Source organism: Haemaphysalis longicornis, unplaced genomic scaffold (genome assembly GCF_048455015.1).
Source record: "Haemaphysalis longicornis isolate Haplotype H1 unplaced genomic scaffold, Haemaphysalis longicornis Haplotype H1 scaffold_2, whole genome shotgun sequence".
In the NCBI taxonomy this organism is placed as follows: Eukaryota; Metazoa; Arthropoda; class Arachnida; order Ixodida; family Ixodidae; genus Haemaphysalis; species Haemaphysalis longicornis.
The window spans coordinates 153,862,655-153,876,109 of record NW_027526295.1 but is presented as its reverse complement, the minus strand read 5'-3'; positions in this window follow the sequence as shown (position 1 = coordinate 153,876,109).

The window sequence follows — 13,455 nt, the reverse complement described above, 5'->3', positions numbered from 1 at the left end:
GGAGGGCTCCAGATTAATTTCGACCACCTGGGGTTCTTTAACGGGCGTTTTGGCTTTTAGCCTCCGTCTGAAAAGCAGCCACCATGGACGGGATCGAACCGCGACCTTGAGCTCAGCCGCACAACGCCTCAGTCACTGAGACACCGCGGGAGGTTTTCATGGGTTTCACGAAGACGTATTTTCATCGCGTCAGCCCTGTCAACGCTCCAACAAGTAACCGTATGCGTCTGCTTCGCCAGTGCGGCCAAGGGAGCAGATTTGAATGGCGAGGTTGTTCTCGCATTGTACATCGTTACAACGCTGACACAGCTTTGCAGTCCTATTGGCGGCTTAGGTCGGCTTAGGGACTCGCGCCGCTGTCGTCTGCTACTCCCCGCTTGTGAGGGGCAGCAGTGCCTAGAAATCGGCCGGTTTGGTGCTTCAGTGCATTAAAAAGCGTATTTCTAATAATTCGGTTATTTTTGCCAGCTTCTGACATAACTAAATAATTAATATCACCAAAAAGTTTGCAACACACGAGAAGAGAGAGTACAACTTTCTTCAGAGGATCGGTCAGAAGTTTGTAACTCGTCCTTTCTATCTTATTTGCGAGGTTTAGTGCTCACATCTTCTCTATAAGTATTCGAAATGCCTAGGCTTACCTAAAATATTTGTGAGATGCTCTTATGAAGACTCAACAGTCTGTAATGCGACGTACCAAGCAGCGGGTCTCTACACGCGGATCGCACAAGACGGCTGTCTATTTCTTTCGTTGTTGTGGGCTTCCGCGCCCAACGCATTATTTTTCTGCACCGTAACGAAAGTCTTATCGAGGAGCTTGGGGATGTTTGGGAGGCTCAAAAACATCGTGAGGATATTTTCTTCAGGTTGCATGGCATACATTCTCGTGTTCACAAATTGGCTTTCGTTATGGCTGCGTGCAAGAAGGTGCATATCCGCAGTGTGCGTTATTTATTCTGGTGCAAATGCAATGAGATGGTTTGTGCTAAGCCACCGCGATCGTGCCCCAGACAACGTTGTCCAGAGTGGTTGAAGGTGGCTTTGCTCCGAATTTCTATCTTAACCACGTTATCATAACGAACTGACTCTCAACCCGAATTATTGGGACATGATTATGGCGTTGAAAGCCTGATATACTCGCTAACGAACACAATAAATAGTATACGTGCATATATTGCAAGAATCGAAACCGGTGAATATTTCCAAGCAGCTCTTTATTGTTTTCAACCCTTCCAGGCCTAAAGAACAAATCGATCAATTGATTGTAGGGTTTAATGCGCCGACGCAACGCACGCGATAAGGCGCGCCGTAGTAGAAGGCTCCGGATTAATTTTGGCCACCTGGAGATCTTTAACGTGCGCCGAAATCTCGCACACACGGGCATTGTTGCTTTTCGCCTCCATCAGAAAAGCGGCCGCTGCGGCTGGGAATCGAACCCGCGTCTTTGTGCTCGTAAAGAACAAATCCTGGTCTACTCAGGATGACGTTCTATGAATTGAAGAAAATTACTCTTACTCTCTTGTCCTGTACTGAGGACCCAACCCACTAATGAGCTCGATTCTATTGTTAAATAAAGTTTTATCCTCCTTCCCCTCCTCCTCTTGAGTGCAGCTTTTCTATAGCGCATATCTAAATATTTTGAAGATATGGTTGTCGCAAATGTACCGAACTATCCCTCCAAGTCTGAACAAACGTAGTGTTACTGTATCTTAACCATAGACGTGACTCGTTTTGCTGAATAAACCTCCATACTGGTTAGAAGCCTGGTATAAAACCAGCACGCGCCTATACACACAGTTGGTTATTTGAACTAAACCTTCAGTTTTTGCAGCCCATAGTTCATGTAGGCATACTTTCATGCTATGACAACGTAAAGTGATGTGATGCAATACTTTTGAGCGTTTGGAAAATTTTGCAAAACTGTTTTACCTTATATATGATTACCGGGAATCGTAATGCGTTCTGTCAAAGCCGAGCCCTGAAGGCCTGGAATTTGTTTTGGTCTTGTATTTTCGCTGTTGTCCGTTACTAGCAGCTAGCTGTTCCTTTGTTCGAAAGAATAGGTAATACATAAGCTGACGCCTAGCTCCGACTCTTCGCGCTCCGCACAGGACCGGCTTCGCAAGGAATGGGGCGACGCCGCCAATGTTTCTTCCGTATAGCGGTATCCAAAACTAAACTTTAACTCACACCTTGAGCTAGTGTATGTGATTTTAAGTCTATTATTGTCATAAAAAGCTACGCATACGCAAAACCTGGTGCGGGCAAGCATGAGACATCAACCGAACGCAATGAAACAGCAGGGAGAGCGAGCCCGAGTGCAGCAGAGGACAAATGCGAGAATCCTAAGCCGGCTTCAGGAGGGCGCACTTCGCAGCGCCGCCCGCGGTCGCTCTCACCGCCAATTGTAAACTGTGGGCCATGATAGCTCGTATTCCTGGCCGCAGTGCTTGCATTGACGGCGCATGAAGGTGCATTATGGTTAGCAGACCTACGGGCATTTTTTTTATTTATTTATTTCAAGGTGCACGCCCACAGGTTTCTCGTTCTGCAACACTTCCGATACATGCGTTCCCTCTTTCCTTCACGTCTGGATGTACTGTGGAAGCTATAGTTATCGCCAGCACGGAGCGGCACCGTGCGTGATTTGCTCGTCGCAGCAGACACGCCTTCCGTTTCTGTTTTGCTTTTGGGATTTTCTTTTTAAAGTGGCTTTTGAATGCGTTGATTGCGGCAACTGAAGGAAAGCCAGCCAATAGCCGCTACCCTGCTGTAATGACGTAAATCCAATGGTCGAAGAATTCCAGAACCCGGAAACAGACAAAAGTCTTTTTAGCAGGTTTCTAAATTATGTAATAGGCATAGAGCAGTAATTTTTTTCTGGGGTGCTGTGTGACCCCCTACGTGTTGCAGGGCCCCTATAAATGTTTGGAACGTACCAATTTAGAAAACACAGGACAAACTTCATTTTAAATCATGGCGCAAGTCTCGCGAACATTTCGAACATTCAGTGTTACACTTGAAGCTCCGCCTCATGCGAACGAATTGTTCGGATGCTCTTGAAGCTGGGATACGCAAAACTGCATTATTAGCGAATGAGTCACCGCACATGTTCTCAATTTATTGGGGGCGTTGGTAGGGATGAGTAATTTTAAAGCGTAGAAATGCATCAGTTTTATATTTTAATCGTTTTCTGGATTAAGTAGTAATCGAACTAGGAAGTACTCTTGCCATCCGCACCGCTTCCACGGTAGTAGAGAATGGCGCCTCCGGGCTTCACATACGGAATGTTTTAGTTTACGATATTTTGCTACCGTCATCTGCGCTGCCATACAACAATTCGCCGATTCACTTGACAAACACGCGGGCTGAATTCCTGGCGGAAGTGAAAGACATAAGGCAAAACTCCGGCTTCAAGGGACTTCTTTTCGGAGCGCTCCGTTTTTGGGCTAGCGGATTCGTCAGTACGTGTATTCAATCGGCCAAAGCGAACGAACAGCGCAGGGGCGATGAATGTGCGGTGAGAGCGGAAAGAGTGCTACAAAGAAAATGCAGGAAGATTGGACCGTAACCCGCCGCTTTCAGAAGTTCTAGCGCGCTATCAGAAAAACCGTTCCGTGTTAAGGGTAGCCCTTTCGTTTGGGATAAAGAAGACATGCTCGGCAAAAATCAATTGTCTGTCACCGTCATACGGCTCGCCTCATCGCCTGCGTTGCGTCGGCGCGTTAAACCCTACAATCAATCAAATCAATCAATCGAAGATGGGACCGTAGAAGCGTGCGGAGGAAAACTAGCGGATGAGGTGTTTACTGTGAAGATATGCCAGGGGGTGACGTACTCTGGTACCTTGTGTGGCGACTGCTGCGGAACGCACAGCCCTCGTACAGTCCTCTCACCGCCGGCGCCAAGATCACGTGGTGTGCGCCACAAAAGCAGTAGCGAAGAGTGATTTGCTGTTGCACATATACGCATGTTTCTCACGACTTCTTTACCCAACTGTATTGCACATCCGAATTTTCCAAACAGATGCGTTCAAAATTACTTTACCGCTAGATGTGTAAACATCAGACCAGTTTCCTCTCAACAGTGAGAACAATCCAACCCCGGTTGGAACATTAGTTTATACCTCTAAACACTGCATCCTCAGTTTTCTCATCCTTTCCCGTCGATGCGCTGTTTTTGCGTTCTCAAACCTTCCTGTCCTCCACAGCTGAGGGCCCGTTAAGTGTTCCTATTGGCCACTGCGGAGCACCTTCTTACCATGCAAGTAATGCCTTGGGGCATAAATGTAAAACCCATTTGTACTTCGCCATCTTCGACCCCTTCACGTATACAGGTCGCACACTGTCCTGCTGAGCACATGGGCAGCGCCACTTTGCCTCGAGCGGATGCCGGCTGAGCCTGACGGTGTGACCGTGGAGCCAATCAAGAGCGAGGACCTGGACGGCGTGCTTCGCTACGACCGTGACGTGTTCCACTGCGACCGGGCCGAGCTAGTCACGCGCCTCGTGCAGGCATCGCAAAGCGCATGCGTGTTCGCCCTCAACGAAGAGTTCGAGGTGCGCTATGAGGTGCCGAAGAGGACTCGCGAATATCGAAGTGGTGACAGCGGTTTTAAATGCTGGCACGAGCACGGCCTCTCGGTTTACACCGAGCGGCCTTCCATTCCAGTCATTTGTATCAGTGTTCTGCCCATAGTCATGCTATATATAATGCGATTCGTGTCTGCATTTTTTATCTGGTGCTGAGAATTCACAGAAGGCGGTGGGCTTTCGCCAGAAGGGCATGCTGAACGATGGGGTCTCGGTTGCTGAATTTTAACAGCGGAGTTGTTCAACCTTTTAGTTCCACCGTATAGGCTTACCAGAAAAAAATACCAGGAAAAAATACCGAGCGCACGTGAGCGTGCGCCTCGTAAGGAGCCCCCGGCGCCGGCAAAATCGACTTTTGAGAACACTCTGACGGGGCGTGATCTCTCGCTTGCTCTTCTTCTCGCCGTTCACGCGCGTTTGTGCCTGAAGTGTGCAGAACAGACGCTGAGTTCGCGCTGCAGACGCCGAGTTCGCGACACTGGTTGCCGCTGTTCTAGCGCGTGCTAATGCGGTCCACTTTGGGAGAGATGTGGAACACTCCGGACAAAACGATCCAGGACCGCCAATCATGTAGATCTCTCAGCGACAAGTTCGGAAATCCATCCGGGGTGCAGCAGCGGCGTCTCCGACGAAGGGAAAGGGGACGCCAGCTCTACTGTTTCTCCAGCCTTGTACCACTAGTGCAAGCTGGGCCGTTTTTTTTTTTTTTTTTTTTTTACAGCAAAGCTGTTTACCTCTAGCCTCTGTATGCCCCCCCCCCCCCCACCCTCAATTTCTTCCCTAAGGGTTACCTGAGCCGGAAAAGGCCGGAAACAGGAGGCGTCCGCGAGCAGAAAACCGGGTATGGAGGAACGGCGCCGCTCGGCAGCAGCTGAGGCAGGTAGAAGGTGGAGAGGGAGTGGCGTTGTAGCACGGCGTTGTATTAGAGCCGGTTAATGGAGGAGATTGCGCGGGGAAGAAGCATCGAAAACCCGTGGTAAGGGCGAGAGAGTGTGGCGTCGAGCGTGACAGCCCGTCCCGCCGCCGATAAGCCTTTTTCCAAGTGCTTCACCTGCGCATGCGCTTGGAGGCGCTGCCGTTGCTTTTGGGGGCTTGATGTTATCTGAGTCGCCGCTGATGAGTTACGCGGTTTTCACTCAGGGCACAAGTCCAGACAGGTTGTGGCTGATATTCGGTGGCCGCTGCAAACTTGCTACGTCATCAGGCGGCCTGTCACTGACGTTGGGAAAAGTATAAAAATTTTTGAGCTCCGCGCGCAAACGGCGAGCTCCGCGCATGAAGTTGTAAAGTAAAGCGCTATAAACATGCCAACGAAGTCTCGTAGGTTATAACCATTGGGGTGCTCCGTCAATAGCCATACAAAAGAACGGCAGCACCAGCAACCATAGTCGAAAGAGCCCCGGTTGTGCTTCTTGTAACCTCCGCTATTCTTGGCATGGGAAAGCTCAATTACGTGAGCACCACCGGCAAACAAGCCGCCGGCTTAGTTTCGTGCACTTCTTTGGTCGGCGCCCCGGCCAGTCAGGTTATGTTTCGTGGATGTGTGCAGCCCAATGAAACCGAAACAGCTTTGCAGAGTAGTACGCGCCACCCTATAAATGATTCGACCCGCAGTTTTTTTATGATTCGACTCTTCAATTAGCATTTGAGGTTGCATTCACTCAATTGAAACGAAAACAGACTTATATTGCGCACATTTCCTTTCGTGCATATTGAGTTGGCGTGTTATATAATCCAGAAACATACAAAACATTTCCAATGCAACTGCCGGAAATCGTTTTATTCTAGTGCCAACGGCAGGGAAAATTGAAAAGTGGCAACGATCTGCGCCCAAACGTTTTAATAGCAAATGTAGGGGCATCACATCATATGTTTTGTACCGCCACAAATTCTGTAAAGCCGCACTTAAAAATCTCAATACAAACATTTGTGGATATTTTTGTTCTGAATAACATTTCTCAAACCTTCTCAGATAAAACTTAATTCGCCGCTGGCTAAGCGATAGTGCCAGGCGTGACTAGCTACCTTGTTACAAATGAGTTTCCAACTGGCACGCTTGTTTGATTTTATATTCCGGAAAAAAGTAGTATTCTATGGGGCACTTTCCCAACAGCGGTATCACCAACAGCATTAACCTGGTTCTTTTGCATCCGAATAAAAGCACCTTGTGGGGCCTGCTAGCCCTTCTATTGACCAAAAATTGAAACACGCTACGCAAGCGGGTCTAGCAGATAAACGTCGTATATGATAACGTTATAATGCGCCGTCGCGTCCTGTTTTATTTTAGAGCATGTCTTCAGACAGCGTTTCCTTATTCTTATATACAAACAAGCGGAAATCGCCCTATGTTTTGGTGTCATGTTTGGCACCATTCAGCTTGGATGCCCCACAATCAAAAACCGTCAGTTGCGCTAAAAGGAAGGTTCATTAATGTTTCGTGACATTTCGAGAAATTAAAGCCACTTTAAGTTATAGACGTTTTAAAGGGGCCATGCAGACAAAATACAAGTTTGGGTCATTCGAAAGATTGCCTCGTTAGAATCATACTGTCACCACCTTTGACGTAAACTTCGCTCAAATAACTTACATAATTAGGAAAAAAGGGAATGCCCATCCGACTCACTAGCTCATTTCCGCACACATATGACGTCATATGCACAGCTGATCGATTGGCTGAGGCCGGGAAAAGCAAAAGCAAGTTAGGCAGAGCTTATAAGCTTGCAAAGCGAGTGAGTTTTGCCGTACTGTAATGCATATTTAATTTATTGCAGTAAGAATAGTACGCTGAAACAATGCAAATTACGAAAGTACACGGAAACATAGAAGTACCAGTGCGTACCGCTGTTGTTACTGCGCGCAATGTGCTTGTTATAGCTGCACAGCAGTGCGGCGCTTTGGGATTGTCTCAGAATCACACTGGCCGATCGGCCTAAACTACATTGTCTTACATGACCCAGGCCTATTTGCCGAACATACCCCATGTTTCACTAAACGATTGCTACCTACCGTAACAAAAACAAGCCAGGTTCAAGTCCAGTCAAAAACAAAGCAAAGGCGAAGAGCGGGGCAGAGCATTATGGTGACGCCATCTAGGAATAATGACGGTAAACAGCTCCCCGCAGCCCGCTGCAGTCTTAACAACTCTCTGGAAGTTCGCTTGAAGACTCGTACATATGACGTCATAGCAGACGTCACGAAACACAGAATTTGGCGGGAGAATAAAAATAATTTCCCAATAGCAGACGTCACGAAACACAGAATTTGGCGGGAGAATAAAAATTTTAACTTAATTTCCCAGTGACTAAAGCCTCAGTTGCTGCCGTAAAAGTGCGGCGGCACTATGAAACACCAAATTTTTCAAATAAAACGAACGTGTATTTTGTCTGCGTGGCCTTTTTCAGTGGCGCTTTGCCCGTATCTTTGGCGGGAGTGTTTTTTCTTATAGTTGTGGACAGTGCGTGTTGCGCTGGCTAGGCTACTGCTTACTTCATTGGTGCAGCAATATTATTTACGTATCCACTGACAGCCTTTATGACTGTTACCGTAAGCGGTGTTGGCAGGGCCAAAATTTTAGCCATACGCTGCACTTTAGTCCCTTCGACCGTTATGGTGGCTTGAAGATATTGTGCTGTGTTTCTAGGTTGCGTGCGCTCGTAGCAGCAGGCTCAGCTGTGTGACACCGCGTTTCATTACCATCTACAGCCCACCCTAGGATCAAGGCGGTGGGACAGGATGCATAGAAGTCATGGACGCTGTTCTGAGTGCCATCGGCCTTGCGCTAAAAGCACGGCTAGATTACCATTCCACCGCATTATTAATCTTAGGGCTATAGATAGGCTGGCGCGGAGCAGAACGGTGATGATAATAGTGTAGAGGTTCTGTCTCAGCTCCGTAATGAGAGGGGTGGTTGTTCGATTCCTGGTTTTTCCAGATCGTTCTTTTTGTGGTTGGTTTCAATAGTTGTGATTCCTGGTGTTAGTTTTCGTTGCTTTCACACTGGACGTCACTTTAGTGGAGTACTTACAGTACCGTCAAGCGATACCCTGGACACAGTGAATCACGGATTATATGTAGAACAGACAACGCGCACAGAAAGAAATGAAGGCAGCGGACACTAATAGCATCGCTTTTACAACCCGGACCATGCGCGCAGATTCTCGGTTACGCCGTGGTCCAGGAGATGAGCAACGACACGAGGGACGTGTCCGTGCTGCTCGCCGACGACGCGGTCACCGCTGCCAGCCTGCTGCGGGCGCTGATACAGCAGGGCGACCTGTCGGTGAGCCTGACGCTCACCTCGCCCGCGCCGCCCGACCGCCGAGGCCAGTGCTTCGCCATCCGCGCGGGATTCCAAGTTCGGGAGGCCTACGTGTGCCGCTTCACCCGTCAAGAGCTGCTCGTCGACTACGCGCGGGTCTTCTCGTTTGGAACCTTGTGAATGTGGCTCCCGTCGTCACCAAGCGCACGATTGCGCCACCTCACTTTGCACGGGACGGCGCAATACCTAGTGCGCCTAATGGTCCTGCAGTGCAGTGCTCTCTCTTTTATCTTATTTAGGGTACATCCAGGGCCTCTTCCTGATGCATAATAGTAGAATGAATAGCTGTTATAATGCTTTCGGTGCATAGCAAGTACAAATAAAGAAAATGAAGGAAGTTCACGCTAACGTTTAAGTGTTGCACGTTGCGAAGCTGTACGCAGCCTTCATGGTTATCACTACTGTTTAAGTCCACGATTGCAGCTGATGTGCTTATTCTTCGCTGCCGCAACGACTTTTACTCCATCTCTGTAGCTATAACGGCGAAGAAGAAGCAAATCGATAAGCTGAACTAACAAACGAAACGCCCGCACTAGGCACCCGCAGTTGCAACGTGTACCCTATCACGTGTTTTGTGTCGAGCAGGTGGCGTGGTTCCTCTCCCCACAGTCACAGCCGAGTACGCCGTTTGACTCTCGGGTACTAACTCACGGTAGTAGGCGAGTGCAATAAAGAAAAAAAAAACGGTCGTAACCAAGGGGGTAAGACGACTGACTCTCTAACTCCGTTGATCTATCAGACAAGTCCGAATCCTGCCGGTGACGGTGGGTTCTTTTTCTTTATACTCTTATACTTAGTTTGGTAAAATGACGAAATCGACGAATCGCTAAACGTATTCGCGGTTAAAAGCTCTCGTTCGTGGACTGGTATCCGTAACTCTGGCGGCAAGCAGAATTAACCCGGAAAGCCACATGTCTGATGGCCTTCCAAATGTCGCGATTGGCGAGAGAAGCACACAATTACGGTACTCTCGGATCAAAGGTAATGGTAACCAGTACATTCTGTGCATAACAACTTTTAAGGCTAAAAAAGTTACTGTACAACGCTTTACATAACCGCAATCACGCAGGCTCAGATCGGAGGCACGGTATCAACGAGTGAGGTCGCGTGGCCTTGTAGTGTGCCGGTTAAGGCCAAAATCATTCGTGGCAATGAGGTGTTTGAGTCACCCAACATTTATTACCCTACACTTATGACACTAGACTGTTGTCGAGCATGATATGCTGTATACTTGGATTCGAGGAAAAATTTGTTCGTGCGCAACATACATCGGAGTCGTCATCATCCGAGCGCTTTTCATCTAACGGAAGAATGACCGTCTCCTCAGTTACGTTAGGCCGCTGTGTAACAAGCGGGTTCAAGATCCCACTTTCGAGTGACAGTGGAAGGTCACCCGTCTCCCCGCTGGTGTCGAAATAGAAGTGGGGAGGTGGGTCGTATATGGAGCGGCCTACTGTTGCGGAAGGGTAAATTCATGACGGAAGAACGCACGTTCAGAGTCAGATTTCTCGCGTTATCGGCACTTACATCACATTTTGCAATAAAAAGGGTAAACGTGTACCACGGGGATTTTAACACCGACGAGCGAAATTGTGCCCAACTACACAACGACGCCGCCTCCGTTGTTCGGTGGCCCATCGCCGGCGGCGATGGTGAAACTGAGAGAAGCCAACCAAAAACCACAGGTGGTCCAAATTATTCCGTAGCCTTGAACCCGCTAGGGCGCGCCTCATAGCCCTGATGTAGCTTCGGCGTAGCTTCCTCGGGCATGTTCGCACTCTTGTTGGACGGTGGACGTCAAGTTGCGACTCTAAAGAGCACACAAGCCGGCCTGCCTCAAGATATCGCGAGTGGGGCTCCCCGGTAAGTTGCCGATATCAATGCACCAATGCGTGCGAACGCTGACACGACAAGCTCCACGACAGCCGTCATCTCAGGTGTTGGGTCAAGATTGCTCGGTAAATCTTCTCAGATGGTCTTGTTGATCCGTAGCCCTCCACTATAGCCCGCGGCTGGTGGTCCAGGTGCACTGCGACACGTACATAAAATACCATTTTTTTTAGATGCGACGCTGAGAGCATCTCTTGTCGGCGGCCCTGTCCTTCCTGCGTGCGTCCGTCGTTGTTGTCCGCACCGCTGCGCCCCTCCTCCTCTCGCCGTGATAGCGCGCCCTTACCCCCAACATCTGTGGCGCGCGCAGTGCGGCGCGCTCTCTCACTCGGCCGGTGAGTGGCACTGCGCGCGGCGCAAGCGCGCTGTGCGCATGTGCAGCGCCCTCTCTCTCCGCGGTCTCCCCTCCTTCGGGCGCGCGCTCAGGCCGGTCTCTCAGTCGATGGTCGTCCGCGCTACGCTTGCTCTCTCTCTCTCTCTCTCTCTCTCTCTCTCTCTCTCTCTCTCTCTCTCTCTCTCTCTCTCATTACCCGACGATTGCTCACGCAATTCGAGTAATCGACCCAACGGAAACGCACAATGGAACCCCCTTCAGCGTCGCATCACACCAGGGTTCCCGCGAGGGCAGGTGAGCGTAATTTTTTTTTATTTTGTTGCTGCACAATATAACCACGTTTAGAGTACGTTAACGTACCCAGCATGTTCATTACAGTTATTTTTGTTGTGCCTCGACTGTATGCTGGTATTTTATTTTGCCTAGCCTTGTTACCTGTTGCCAACGGCCACTTGGCAACCGTGTTGCGAATGGCCACTTTGTTGCCATTTCAGGGATATAACTCACTCTCTTCGCTGTTGCTGGAGAAAGTTAGGCATGAAAGACCAACCAACTTTCCGTACTGTGCCTCTCCCCCACCCCTCGCCTTAGTTTTTGACAAAATAAAGTTGTTCATCAACCTCATCAACACATGCCAAACGGGCTTAGCTGCTTTCGCTTAACATCGGCTCGAACGTCCGCAACTAGTATTCGTTTCTAGATGCATTCTGCTCATTTCTCGTACCACTATAAGCACAGCTCTCAACACCTGTCTTTCCCGTCAGCCTTTCAGTTGAGAACACTTCATTCTCAAGTTAATTTGTTAGATCTCAAATTACAGCCGCATAATTAATCCCCGCGGCAATACGCATTGTTTTTTAAGGGAGTACGGAAGTTCTTATTTTAAAATAGCGACAGCGCGAACAGTAACAAGGACACAGAAAAACGACGGGGCGAGCGTGGAAGGAGAAGGCTTGTACAGCGCTCGTCCCGTCGTTTTTCTGTGTCCTTGTTTCTGCCCGCGCTGTAGCTATTTCAAAAAGAACCACCAACTCGCCCGACAGGACACCTTGTAACGGAAGTTTTCATTTGTTACTGCTTTTAAAGTGCGCGCCATTTCGGGCTAACTCTTGGTCTGAGCTCTCATTCGTGATTTGCTGCCGTATGTACAGTCTTTGTCAACCGAGCAGGGGCGCTGCGCTTGCCACTGTCGGCTGGTTGCGCGGCTAAAAAGAGCGAGGGAAACTTCTGCTCTTGCTTTCGTAGTGTGCCCGGAGCAACAAGGGCTGCGCAAAGTGCCTGCGCTGAAGCGAAGTCCGCCTGCTCTGAGAAACCGGCCCCGCTGCACTTATCGCGCCAGCCCTACTATATACGAAAGGAAGCGCGAAAGTTCCCCTCGCCCTCTTTAGTCGCGCAACCAGCCGACAGCGGCAAGCGCAGCGCCCCTGCTCGGCCGCGCGCCTGCTCCGGCCACGGTCGCCGTGGCCCACATAATTTTGACAAAGGCTGTACGTGCTTCTACCGCTACTTTACTTACACAGCATTCGGTGCTGTTCAGTGCCAACCATGCTACAAAATCTTCCTCCAATGCCTCAGCCGCCTGTGGCGTATTCCGGTTTCGGCGATGCATCACCCACGAAAGGGAGAAAAGGAGGAGTGCGAGAGGAAAAGGCGAAGGGTTGCGGGGCTGTTCTGCCGGCGCACACACTCCCCGCTCTTGGCGCGGCGGCCGGCCGGCAGTGAATACCGAAGCGTGCACCCTTTTCGCTTGCGAAAACCGGCAAGTGTTTCATTTGCGCATTGGATTTCGCCTTCTGGGACGGCTGCGCTGTGATTCAACCACACTCCTAGATCTGGATATTTTCACGAAGTTGAAAGTGCTTCAACTGTGCCTGTGTTGGATTTCGCGTCCCCTTGTGATACCCACCGCTGTGCATTTCGAAGTGCTTCAACCGGGTCGTTTGATTAAGTTTTACGCTGCAACAGTGTTCTAGGTAATATTACCTAAATACTTTGTCATCCGTGCTGTTTTGCAATCGCAGTGTAGCGTTCGAAAATTGTCGCGTGAACGGTTGCTACGCAAGCGTGCATCCACAGTTCACCCTGTGATCGGCCGCCGCTGTGAAAGTCAACCTTTATTATGAATGAATTCCTGGAGTGTGACAAATAGAAATTTAGCCTAATGCCCCATGAAGTTGGGCCTAAGTCACGCTGGGAATACGCGATAAGTATAATCACTTGTAGCCCACCTTGAACATGTTGGTACTCAGATTTTCTGACGATTGCTTTCAACCTTGTCACGATGGTTTCACTTTGTGCCCTGCTGCTTTTTATGCGATCGC